This window comes from Mytilus galloprovincialis, chromosome 3 (genome assembly GCF_965363235.1).
Source record: "Mytilus galloprovincialis chromosome 3, xbMytGall1.hap1.1, whole genome shotgun sequence".
NCBI lineage: Eukaryota > Metazoa > Mollusca > Bivalvia > Mytilida > Mytilidae > Mytilus > Mytilus galloprovincialis.
The window spans coordinates 95,132,797-95,147,328 of NC_134840.1; positions in this window are offsets into that span (position 1 = coordinate 95,132,797).

The window sequence follows — 14,532 nt, forward strand, 5'->3', positions numbered from 1 at the left end:
GGCAGCGTTTTAACGTTGTCATAAAATAAAATGTTCAACTTGCTCCTTATATGGTCAAAAGTGTAATAGTTGAGTTGATCAACGTTATCAAACTTTGAGTCGAAAAGGTCATATGCACTTTAAGCTCGTTGCATTCCTTTATTTTTATTCTTGTGTCATGTGTACTATTGTTTGTCTGTTTGTCTTTTTTAATTTTTAGCCATGGCGTTGTCAGTTTATTTTCGATTTATGAGTTTGACTGTCCCTCAGGTATCTTTCGTCCCTCTTTTATTCGTCTTGTCATATGAAATGGCAATTTTTCAGTTTTGTGAAATCAGGGACTTTCTGTTCTTATGTATCACGTCTCTATTGATTTTTTATTAAATAACTAGACCGCCTGTGTAACGCTTCCAACCAACAATAGTCTTAGTTTCATAGCTAGTAGCTATTTGTGTATTTCAAAGTTGATCTAAAAAGAATGAACGAATGCAACACCGAATTGCATCGTATAGTATAGAATGTGTTTGCTGAAATGCAGTTGAGACAAACTTTTTCATTATCCTTGTCGTTGGGTTTAAAGTCTTTGCAGTAAATATTTTTTGTTAAAAGAAAAGTAAAATCACAAAAATACTGAACTCAGAGGAAAATCAATTCGGAAAGTCCATAATCACATGGCAAAATCAAATAACAAAACGCATCAAAAATGAATGGACAAGAACTGTCATATTCCTGACTTGGTACAGGCATTTTCAAATGTAGAAAATGGTGGATTGAACCTGGTTTTATAGCTAGCTAAACCTCTCACTTGTATGACAGTCGCATCAAATTCCATTATATTGTAACCGATGCGTGAACAAAACAAACAGACACAATAGGTAAAAATGTCAAAAATAGGGGTACAGCAGTCAACATTGTGTTATCATCTTAATCACTATAAAAACAACAAATGTAACGAAGCACAAAAAGGCATACATCAAATTAACATCCTCATTTTGATTATATTATACGATTTTATTTGTCTATGTAAAATATAACCCACAATTTTATTCCAGAGTTAATATAATTTCTTTTACTTTTCAATCGAAAACATAACATTCAGGTGTAATACCACTATTTCGGCACCGGCTTTCAACTCGAAAAATTATGGACAACTGTACAATGCTGGTATATTTTCTAAACTGATTTCGTGTTTAAAGAACTTCTGTTTACAATGATTAATTGAAGTCATCACTCCAAAATTTAAAGAATGCTATCATTCAGTTACACGACTGGAAGAACTAGTGCGGCAGAAACTACTGTCAATTCCGATGCACCTGAGTTAACTTCCAGTTTTTGATGGGGTTTCTGTTCCTCAATTTTTGAATTTTTGTTGACTGTTTTATTTCACTTGTGGGTTTTGATTACCAACTGTAGTGAAGGTCTTAGTCAGTGATTACACCAGATAATAAGCAAACCATGATAATGAAAACGATTATATTTGTTTTCGAATGTGCTGAGACTGTGAGGTCGTTGAAACAAATCAGAATAAAGCACTCGTGTTTCATCTATCTATAAACAACAAAATGTTGTTAAGCACTTGTCTTACCTCCATGATAGGCATTTAACGGTACAGATAAACAAATTACAAAAGAGAAAAAACGGACCAGGTTCAAAGATGTAGAACTGGGTCATCTTTTATATTTCTTTACACCCGAACTAAATAAGAGTCCTAATAAACATTATTACATTGCTTGGTATGCCAAATATTCCCTTAGAACCTGCTCCGATATTCATATCAATATCATCTTTTTTATCTGGTGTCCTTCAGAGATCTCTTAACAAACAAAAACCGGACTTCACCATTACTGTGAAAACTAACTACTCTAGTTAGAGGTGGTGTGGATCAGATCTGGAAACTTAAAAGTTAGAAAAGTTGAAAAGATATGATATAGTATATACTATCAATGTCCTATTCCCTCATGCAATAGTATTAAACATTTGACTTGTCTTCATTTTATACTTGTTTTTTTCTCATTCTAAGCATACAAACCGATTGAAAGAGTTTTGTTTTATGACAGAAAACGAGAAACACAGATACAATATCTTATTTCAAAATGTTAAAAAAGAGACAAATTCTACTTTAATAAACAAAACCTTCATAATAATTGATTTTTGTTTATTGACACCACATTTTATACATTTTGTACAAATGAAAGAGCTGGTTTTTAACAGACAATCAGAATGACTATAGAAAAGAACCTTGATAAGGATTTTTTCTTTTTTATATAATTTAAACAAGCCAGAAATGTATGTATGGCAGATTCCCAATAAAGAATTAGGTAATATTTCATTTGATTGTCACGTTTCCGAAATCGACTTATCATTTGATCCGTAATTGAAGAGTATAACGACGGTTGTCACATGTGGAGCAGGAACCGCATACACCAAAAGTTTACCATTGATTTGTGTTGCTCAATCTTAACATATTATATATTAATTATTTCCCTTATTGCATGCTAATGTTTTAAAACATTAAAAAACAATGTTTTTGGTACGAATCAATATAATGAAAGCTACTTATGACATCAGAAGTGGTATTATTTGTACATCGGATGTGGTCAATTATCTCGCTTATTTTAAAGCAAATTTATATAGAAACCTTATATTTTTCGAAGCAGTTTATTGTGGATTCATTTTCTGCAATGGGTATAATTTTCGTATATTTCTTGGCTATAGGTGAAACACGAATTAGAATAATAAGTTTATACATACTTGTGTGTGTGGAGAGATAACAGAGAATATTGAAATAGATGTTTGTCTTCAATCCTCGTAAATTGGTATCCAAGAAAAAAAGAATATCAATCCTCAGTATTAAAAACTATTCTGTGAGACCACAAATGATGTATTCCATATGAAGTACCCCATTTTTATCAAATATACAAAGTAAGATTTGTATAGTTACTAACATGTTTCAATAAATTCAAACATTACTTCATATGTATTGCTATACAATTATAAATAATTTCTGGACTATAAGATGTCGAAATTGTAATTCAGCATTACACAAAATTATGCTTATTTCAGATATGTACTGATTGATATGTAGTTCTCGTAAATACGATTTATTTCTAAGTTGTAGTTAACTTTCATCTTTGTGTTTAGTAACTGTATGTTTCTTAGCTCGACACTTTGTTTGTCTAATCTTTTATTTGCTTTTGTGTTTAGATGAAGCAAGTTCTTTCACACTGGTTTTTATCGTTTGTTTAGCGGTTTCCTCACTGTCCCTCGACAAGGAAAAGGCTATGCAATCTCACAGATTCAACCCAACACATAGTCTTTTTGTGCCTCTCCCAAGTCGTGAATCTCTAAAACATTAGTGACTGTATTCAATATTTGATTTTGGTTTATTGCTTAAGTATGAATCAATTTTTTTGTTTTCTTCTTTTTTTTTCTTTGCTTGAAGGTCAAACAGACTGATTTGTCCCTATTGACGATACTATACACCTGGAAAAAGTATTAATATTAGATAAAAAGTAAGTTAATACACTGCATTGAATTTGAAACCATAAAGTTAAAAAGGCCAAATAAAGTACGAAGTTGAAGAGCATTGAGGACCAAAATTCCTAAAAGTTTTGCCAAATGCAGCTAAGGTGATCTATGCCTGAGGTAGAAAAGCCTTAGTATTTCAAAAATTCTAAATTTTGTAAACAGTTAATTCATAAATATAAGCACATCAATGATAATTCATGTCAGCACAAACAGTGCTGACTACTGGGCTGGTGGTACCCTCTGGGAAATAAATCTCCACCAGCAGTGGCATCGACCAAGTGGTTGTAAGTAAATTCATCATAGATACCAGGACTAAATTCAGTATATACGCCAGACGGGCGTTTCGTCTACAAAAGACTCATCAGTGAAGCTCGAATCCAAAAAAAGTTAAAAAGGCCAAATAAAGTACGAAGTTAAAGAGCATTGAGGACCAAAATTCCTAAAAGTTTTGCCAAATCCAGCTAAGGTAATCTATGCCTGAGGTAGAAAAACCTTATTATTTCAAAAATTCTAAATTTTGTAAACAGTTTATTCATAAAAGATCCCGAAATGACAATGTAAAACAATTCAAAGAGAAAACTAACGGCCTTATTTATATGAAAAAAAAATAGTGAAAAACAAATATGTAACACATAAATTAACAACAACCACTGCATTATAGGGTTTTTTTTTAATAAGAAAATAATCACACATTTGGGATTTTATAGACGAAAGCTGAATCAAAGGATTCCGTATCCCATTCACCACTTGAATCATAGGGCACCATCATCAGTCCTGATTCTGTGTTTATATCTATTGACCAAGGCCAATGGATTCCGTCATGTTCGGATAGTATCGAACTACATCTTTTACCGTCGGATGATACTACCACGATACTGTTGTTATTAGAAGAAGCTATATAAATGCATCCATTTTTGTCTAATGCTAGTCCACTCGCTTCACCAATCTCATGGTGCGTAAATGTCCAAATATTTTCTCCATTGTTTTTGTAGCAGCTCACTCTGCTTTCATTGTTTTCATCAATAACACCGTAAAGGTTTCCTTTGAATAATGAAATATGGTTTGTTTGAAGGTCGAACAGACTCCTTGTCAGATTGTACAACATATGTTATTCAAATTTATTAGGGTACTCTTCTCATCACTGCTGACCACCATCATGTTATCATCAACTGCTACTCCATCACATTTATGAGAAAGTCTAACTATTTTGATAATTCTGTTATGTTTTACACAAACCAGTGCGATCTTGTTTACTGACCCTAATGCAACCGCTACTGTATTTGTTTTAACAGACATCCAATGTAATATCTCTGAATGTATATATTTTTCTCACAAAGCAGACGTTGTAACTGAACAGTAGTAGCTGCGTATCTTCCAGGATAATAAATGTATCATCAGGTAATACTACACAGGCTATTATGAATAAAGAAAACATACTATCTGGAATTGTCATTGCATACATCCTTAATGGTTTAATTTTTTCAACATCAGGAATATTTGTAGCTAATTGCTGCGCTTCTTCTGTTTTTAATTTGAAGAGTAGAAAGGCTGATACTAATAGCAATATCCCCAAACGAGTTAACATATTGCAAAATATATTGAAGATTAGATGAAATGCTCATATTCAAGTTCTTTTCACTCAAATCATCTCCTTGTTTCAAGTCTTCAATTTAATTTAATATTCGTATTGAAGACTTTTCAATTTCAATCAAACAAATGTATATTTTTAAATCTGTTGCACATTGTATCAAATAAGTTAATTCGCTCTGCATTCGGTCTATCTGATTTACTCGCTGTTCCATTTGTTGTAGTAAGGTGTCATGTTTGATTGCAGCTTTGAATGTTTAGACTCCAAGTCATCCAGTAGTGTCTGCTCTAACTGGTTTAGATAATTATCAATCGACTTCCTCATGTACCTGATTTCCTCAACTGCTTTCGTTTTTTAAATATGATTTGTACTTATCTTGGTTTTAAGATATTTAACGGATTTTATTAAGTTTTCCTTTAGATCACTCAAATCTGTTTCAAAGTTTTAAACTGAGGCAGATGATTTAACTTGTTTCAGAACATCTGACAATGGTTTCATGTCTTGACATTTTAGGTGTTTATCTGTAACACACTGGACACAGCAGGGCCAGGCATGGAATGAACAGTAAAGTTCAAACATCTTCTTGTTATCTTTGCATTGGATACTAATTTCTTTGATGAATGTAGGTAACTTTTGATAATCTACAATTAATATGGTTTTATGGCCTTTTTGTGAGGTTTTTCACAGTTTTCGCCAAACAATACGGCACATTCTGTCTGCTATCTTCGTTAACTCATCATCTTTGCAAATTCTACAAAAGTGTCTGTCAGAGGAAGCCATTTTTATTTCTGTTACTTCTGAAATAAACAAAACATTTTGAAAGTCATAGAATATTCATGCATATGATCCTTGAACTTGAAATGTTCCTCCGTTTATCATTATGTTTTAACAAACATTTTATTTTATCATTACGGAAAAAATAAAGTAGTGATTAGGTACATAGAAACGTCTTCAAATTAGAAATTTTGTCAGTATGACCAAGAAGAATTCAACAGAGCATATCACTGGGACAGATTTAAATGGGTTACGGCAAATTTGTCCAGAAGTGAAAAACTCACGAAAGTCGTTACCACTTCAAAATCAACCGTTCTGTTTATTTTCAGACAGGTTCAAATATTTCTAAACCTGAGAAAATTGTAATGCCTAAAAAAGCTTTAAAAACACCTAAGGTTTGATACAGTTATTTTCTAGTATACTTTCCTTGAACCTAAAATTTTAATCATTCGTTCATATTGTGATTAATGTCACTTTTGACTAGAGAAATAGAGAATCAATTGCATGTCTGTGTTTAATTTAAATTACCAATTGAGTTACTTGTACTCAGAGCAATATGAAAAAGATAAAACAGACATGTAAAAATTTATTAGATTAGCAGAAATAAAAATTGTGACAAATATGTAGTTTTAAGGTGATATGTGCGTCTTTCGCCACCTTGGATTGTAAAAAACAGGGAATCAAAGGTCAAGTTTTTCGATCAAGTTTGCAAAATTTGATGCAAGAATGCAGATAATTAATGTAAATTAGCATTTGAAAGAACAAATTTATAACTTTGTAACTTATAAATATTAATATTGTTACAATTGTTGATTATTTCTGCTTGATTTTTAATATTTTCAAATTAATATTTTTTAAAAGGGAGGTAACTCTGAAATAGTGAATTTTCTGAAGGAATCTACATGGAATTTTGCTATTTTGTATTTTAGCCAGAAAATATTCTCAAATCATTTCCTAAAAGCTATCTTCTCGTATTTTATTTTACAATTCTATCATTCAGTTTAGCGTCTAATCACATACTGGTGCTTTTTCCTGTATAATCCATACAAAATGTGTCATTTTGTGACGACCTGTAGCTTGAGAAAATGCGCGGTGACCTATCATTTTTATGATATTTTGTAACATATATGAATAAATACTACGTTTTGGCAAAGTATAAACAATTTATATCACTTTTAGTTTAGACTCCCACACCACAATAAATAAAAAAAAGTTGGTATATATGTTACAGGAAATTTGTAAAATCAGGGATTTTGTAAAATCACTGGACTAATTAGTGACTTTGTAAAATCACCAACAGTTTCATTGGTTTTGTATAATCCTTGAATTTGTTCGGAATTTTACAAAATCACTGAAAATAGAACTAGTGATTTTGTGAAATTCCTGATTACAAGTTTAACTTGCTATTAGAAATGTGTTTTTCTTAATACAAAAACTGTATTAGACCGACTAAACATACGATTGGCTTGTTTTACCAATGACTCGGAAGCGTTTCTACGTTCTTTTTCAATGACCGTTTCTGTATCACACAGAAAGCAATTTACTTTTGACGGAAAGTCTTTTCCATATAAAACATGTACAGTTTTGTTACAAGAAGAACAAGAAGTTGCATTCAATGCAGTTACTTTACATACAACACACATGTCAGATTTTGCTTTAGTAGGCTGTGGCTCAGAAATCTCCATTGCTTCATCATCAGTTGTACATGTTTTTTTTTCATCAGTATTCATATTGAATTCCATGTTTGGTAAATCTTACAAATGTTCTTTGCTGTCAACTTTTAGCTATAAGTTCATCAGGGAGGGATCATGATGTTTTCCAACTCTTGCGTCTACCCCAAACATAGCTTTGTAGAGACTTCTGTTTATGCCTGAATAATGACTTCTGTTTTACTCAAATTTATAGTATGTCAGTTGTTTAGTCCATGAAAACTGCTCACTTAGTATTAAAATAAAGACTATATTAACGACAAACCTATTGAGTGCTACTGCTGTAGGATTTTTTCACAGAAGTTTTCAAGCAATAAGAATGAATTAAGTTAATTAACAAATTCCCTGAAAACAATCAGTGAATCTGTAAAAAAGATCTTAATCATTTCAGGGATTGTGTTGATTGACACAACATAGAAAACTAAGACTAAGCAACATGAACCCCACCAAAAACTGAGGGTGATCTCAGATGCTCCAGAGGGTAAGCAGATCCTGATCCACATGTGGCACAAGGCAGGTGTCAGTACATGTATATCAATGAATCCAGCTTTAACTCATCCAAAGTTGAAAAAGGTTGTGATTAAATTAACAGAAAATTTCAAAGAATTGCAATGCAGAAGAATTTTATTTTAAAGTCGATCAATAGATAGATTTGAATATTGTTTTTATGTCCTTTTTTTTTTTATCTTTTCACTCTTCACTTGTTTCAGTACTTTTACATCTTTGGTTTTCAAATATTTTGTTTCATGCATTCCTGATGAAGGTAACTCTAGAAAAATAATCTGGATGTAAAAAATTTACAAAATGTTATTTTTGATTTTTATGAGAACTGTTTAAGAAATGACAATATTTTTCGTATTTCTAGGTATCACCAGTTTGGTCAACAGCAGGAATAACCTTTTTTTAAAATTTGTTCATGAGGTACCGTGAAGGATTACAAGATGCTTTGCATGATGTCGAATGTCAGACACATCCATGGGAGAAGATCGGCATTGTGGGAAGGACTGGATCTGGAAAATCCAGTCTATTTTTAGTACTGTGTAGAATTGTAGAAATACAAAAAGGAATTATTACTCTGGATAATACAAATCTTCAACACATAGATCTCAAAGATATTAGGTAGGAAAAAAATATTCATAACTTTGAATTTATCGATAAAACAGACTGTCTGTGTTGACTTATTTTGTGATCTGACCTTGAAGTAACAATCGATTATCGATATCCACCATTTGTTAAAGATATGATGTTTGTAAATTCTCCTACAGTTTAATTGAAATACTCTTGCAAATTTATACATCTTTGACCTGCAATGTTTAAGCTTGGGCCTTTTGAACTCATGAAGGTAAATTCTGAAAAGCACTTGGGATGCACAATATTTTATTTTCTGTGATAATCCAAATATGATGAAATTTTGTGCTAGCCTAAAATTATTCTGGAATAACAACACTTTGAAGTCCTTTTACATGGTTTACAAAAAATGAATTCAATAAAGTGAAAAATGTGCTTCCAACAGGACCCAATTTCAGATCCTTCACCTCTTGCTGATAAGCCATTGAAACTTTTACTGTAAATAAAGAAGAAATTGTTTTCAAGATTTAACTTTGCTTAAATACATTATAAAGTTAAGATAAAATCTTTTGTTTTTCAGGTCAAGGTTAGCCATTATTCCGCAAGACCCATTTTTGTTTAGTGGAACTGTAAGAGAAAATCTTGATCCTACGTCATCCCATATAGATTCAGATCTGAATAATGTATTAGAAAGATGTCATCTAAAGGTACCTGTAGATAGACTGGGTGGCCTAGAGGCTGATGTAGGAGATCTAGAACGTGGCAGAAATTTCTCTCTAGGACAAAGGCAACTTGTGTGTCTAGCTAGAGCATTTTTAACTCGGGAAAAGGTATTTGAGAATTCTTTTTATGACATTCTGTGTATGACAAATATACCCTGCCTACTAAGATTAAGCAAGTTTGGATTTTTGTATTTAGTCAAAGATAGGGAAATCATGCGATGCCTATTTAGCTACGACATAGTAAACAATCAAGTGAAAGTATTTATATTGTTTTACGGAAAATGTTCCTCTTTGTTGGCATACGATTTTAATGAAATATACTTTCCAGACTTACTTTTTCAAGATGAATTTTGGTCTATCCCCGTTTCAAGTAAAAATAGGAATTTTCATATTTCAACACTTGGTTGAAAAAAAGCACATCTTTTAAACCAATAGAGATACTTTCACTTGTTTTTTGGTAAAATGTTCCTTAGCTTATTATGCTTTTAAAGGAGTTTTCAAGATAAAGGTGAAATACGACAATATATGAAATGTGTAATTTTGGATGACATAAAGCTGTCTGCAGCTTTGTTTTCCAATATAAATATAAATCTCGAAATAAAGATATGTTGTTTCCTGTGACTAAATGAAGGTCAAGTTCGATTTTCACAATTTTAGCTTTTATCTTTGCTGAGTATTAGTCCAATAATTAAGAAAAAATTACACACTTAGAGCGCTGTCTATGCAATAACTTTAAAAGGCTTTAAAGAAATCTATTCAAATTTAGATATTTTGTTTCCTGCGACTTGATCAAGATGAAGATCAAGTTTGATTTTAAAGACTTTAGATTTTATCATTGTTGAGTTGTAGATCTTTCAAATTTGTAGTAGGGAAAAGTGATGCTAAGAATGTTTTCCATGCAATAGCTTGAAAACAATTTGACTAAATCTTTTCAAATTGAGACATGTTGTTTCTTGTGACTAAATGAACGTTTAGATTGATTTTAGATTTCATATTTTTTGAGTTATAGACTTTTTAGTAGCGAAAAGGGATACTTAGGTTGATTTTGGCCTTTACATTTCTGAACCCTACAATTTTTTATACTTCTTTCCTGATCCTTTTTGGCTGTTAAGATTAACAAATAATATTTTAAAGCAGAACAATTCAGTTTGCCATCACTCTGACATCCTGTTGTCTATGCCATTAATTTATGATTTAAAAATTTAATCTTGATATCTAATGATTTTCCAATATTGTTGAAGAAAAATTAATTATCAAGCTAATTTTTATTTGAATGAGTGTGCTTATAGTGCTGAGAGAAAATATGATAGCAAAAAACTTTAACAGAAACAATGCTATTAATAGAATTGTTTTTATTTCAGGTTTTGTGTATAGATGAAGCCACTGCCAGTATTGACTTTGAAACTGATCAGCTAATACGTAAGATTCAGATTATCCGTTCCGTATTTGAGGTTACCGTTAGTCTCGCCCTAGTGATAACGTTTACTGCGAGATTTTGCGTTATTATGGGCATGTTTTGTGTCAAAACACATGTATAAAATGTACGTCATGTAAAATTATTATGATAGTTTTTGAGCGGTAAAGCTTCGAAAAGAAGCATGGTGAATTTTCACTGCATAGCGGAGGGTTTCTCCAACGATTCACGAAAGAAACATAATGCTGTAAAGTATCCTGATATGATTTTAAATGGATGTATCGTCGACTTTCATGTACTTCCTTCAGTCATAAAGAATCCTAAACTAAGGAAGCTCTGGTTGTCTCAGATAAGAAGGGAAGGGTTTAATCCCTACCCAAATTGTCACTGGCATGCACTTTGCTCCCGTCATTTTATTGAAGGAAGACCTACGAAGGAAAATGCAGTCCCAACCCTATTTGCCTACAACAACTACAAAACTGGAACACCAAGAGACACCAAGAACAGTACCTTACGTCCCATTGAACAATTGATATTGACAACACAGTAAGTAACAAATAGTTGAAATTAGTGTCCTCTTCCTTTTTCATTCTTCAATATATTTTTGTCTTGTTTGCCTATTATGTTATGATGAAACAGTAAAAGAAAATTGTGTGTCTGTGTGTTGGGGGGGGGGGGGGGTAGAAAACAGATGTTTGTCCCTTTTATCTGTTTATAAGAGGCGGAAATTACCCCTCTTATGTCTACGAGGCTCCAAGATAATAAGCTTTGACAACTTAAAAAAAAGTTTTCATGTTTACGAACAGTGTTTTTTAAATATTGGACTGTATGCACATGAAGATATATATTTATTTTTTTAATATATTTTACAGACCAGCAAACATTGTTACAGTTTCACAACTGCCAAAAGTACCAAGACAAAAGAAATACATACCAGATATATAGTCCAGGTAATTTTAAGTAAAACTAATAAAAAATGATGTCATGACTAAATAGTCAGTGTGCCACCATGGTATTGTTAAATCAGAGGGAGCTACATGTACATGTAACTGAACCAAGGAACATAGGGGTCAGTCTATTGTATGACTGCATGTTCTGATAGGCATATATATATATATTTATAGTTAAAATGCATGGATGGTTTTCATAATTTAATTTAACAATAACAATTGTGATTAATCAGTCAATGACCACATAAAATCAATTAGTAAACAATGCTTAATAACAATTATAATATAATTCTAATTAAAATACAAATATACAAGTCATATATTAAATTTTAAACAATTTATCTTCACAATTTCAAGATAAAATAATTGCCAATATTATTTTATCACAAAAAAAACTAAACCAGGGGCGGATGCAGGAATTTTCGAAAGGGGGGGTGCTAACCCAGGGCACCCAGGGCAAAGGGGGTGCAAAACATATGTCCCGATACAAATGCATTGATCGGCAAAAATAAAGGGGGGTGCGCACCCCCGGAACCCCCCCCCCCCTGGATCCGCCACTGTAAACTTCAAAAACAAAATTTAAAAAGTATTTTGCAAAGATAAATATGAGTCTCAGATTAATTTTGTCTGCACACTACATGTACACCATCAACTGGTATACTGGTGGACAGTCTTAAAGGTCCAGTAGAAAAGATATGTGTTCTGAGAGTTATGGCTCTTAAACATATGGTTCTAGTTCCCATTTATAAAATGATTACCTACATTTTTGTACTTCAACTTTCTAAATTACATGCACATTTCGTACGTTTAATTCTTTTAAATCAAACAGTCTATGATCCTGACTGATGTACATTGTAGTCAAATAATTCTAATTTAAATAGTACATATTTACTTACTTTCAGTAATTTCCTACATTGAAAAGCCAAGTTTGGACCACACTTATTGCACTAGCACTGAAGTTAGTGAAGATGTCTCCATTGAGGAAAAATGTGTAATGTTAATTGAAAATAGCAACACCTTAGAGGTACGAAATTAATTGGGATTTTATTTGATATTGAAAATTCCTCCATTGGATATAAGAGTCAAAAGCCATGTAAAAGATATTTTTTAATCTTATGAACTATAGAAATAATATGTATTTCAATCAAAAATTGATTCGTTTTAATTTATTAGATGGCAGTTCATACATCAAAAATTATATAATGTAAGAAGCAAGGTGCTTTTATATTCAAATTAATACATCAATATTAAATATGATCTATTCAAACATTTTACTAAATATATATTTACTTTCAAAATTTTTAATCCAACTTGAACATGTTGAAATATAGTATTACATGTAAATGGTTTTTTTTAGTCATTATACCATATAACTGTATTTCATTCTGAACATACATGAAATATTTGCCACTGAATGTTAAGCAACCAAAAATCAATCAATCATACAACTGTATTGTTTTATTGTTACCAACTTGACTTAAGTAAACAAAAAATACAAAAACAATTTCATAAATTGTTTGCATTGATTTATGTATTTATAATTATTACTTTTTTTCACAGCAAAAATGTCAAAGATATGAGACAGATAATAACCAGCTACGGAAGCAAGTTAAATTGCTACAAGTTGAACTACATGCTACCAAAGAGGAAAATAAAGTTTTAAATGAGAAGTTTAATAATACAGATGAACTGCTAAAGGACAAACTCGTTGAAAAGTTGACTAAATCAAATAGTAATGTTAAATGTTTTCTTGGACTGCCAAGTATTTCAATGCTTTTTGGAATTTTTAAATTATTAGAAGGACATGCTTCAAAAATGAAATACTGGATGGGTCCCGACTCAAGTGACGGTAAAAGATGGCAAGTAAATAATAAGAAAAAACCTGGTGCTTCAAGGAAGTTGACTTTTTTTGAAGAATTTGTTATAACTCTTTTGAGGTTGAGGCTAGGACTAAACACATATGTGTTGTCTCTTTTGTTTGGTGTTTCACAGTCAACAATTAGCAGGGTTTTCACGACTTGGATATCTTTAATGGCACAATGTTTAGGACCACTTATTAAATGGCCATCTAAGGAAAAGATTAAAAAACATATGCCTCTATCATTTCGTAGAAAATATCCTAACACTCGTGTAATCATCGATGCTACTGAATTTTATGTGCAGAGACCAAGAAACCCAACAGCACAGTCAAAAACGTGGTCAAATTACAAGTCAAAGAACACTTTTAAAACGCTTGTAGGTATAACACCAAATGGAGCTTTTTCGTTTATATCTGACTTATGGACTGGTAACATTTCTGATAGGAGCATTACTGAAAGAAGTTGATTCATTGATCTGATTGAAAAGGGGGATCATGTAATGGCTGACAGAGGTTTTTTAATCAAAGACTTATTATTATCAAAAGGTGCCACTTTAAATATGCCACCATTTACCAGACCATGTAAACATGGAAAAGGACGATGTCTTACGGCAAAGGAGATTAAGGAATCAAAATCCATAGCCTCTATGAGAATACATGTAGAAAGATCAATCCAGAGACTGAAATCTTATAAATTCTTAAGTGGTGTTATGCCAATAAATTCACTTTCTGTTGCTAATCAGGCTCTTAAGGTTGCAGGATTTTTTTGTAACCTGATGAAACCATTAGTTTAAAAGTTATAAAACTTGTTTTGTTTAATAAATCATTTGAAATTTATTTGACATATATATTAATTAAAGGAGCAATGATTGGCAATTTTTTTATCCAGTGTTTTTTTCTTTTATGATTCATGTTAATACTAAAAATTATATTCCTTGATTA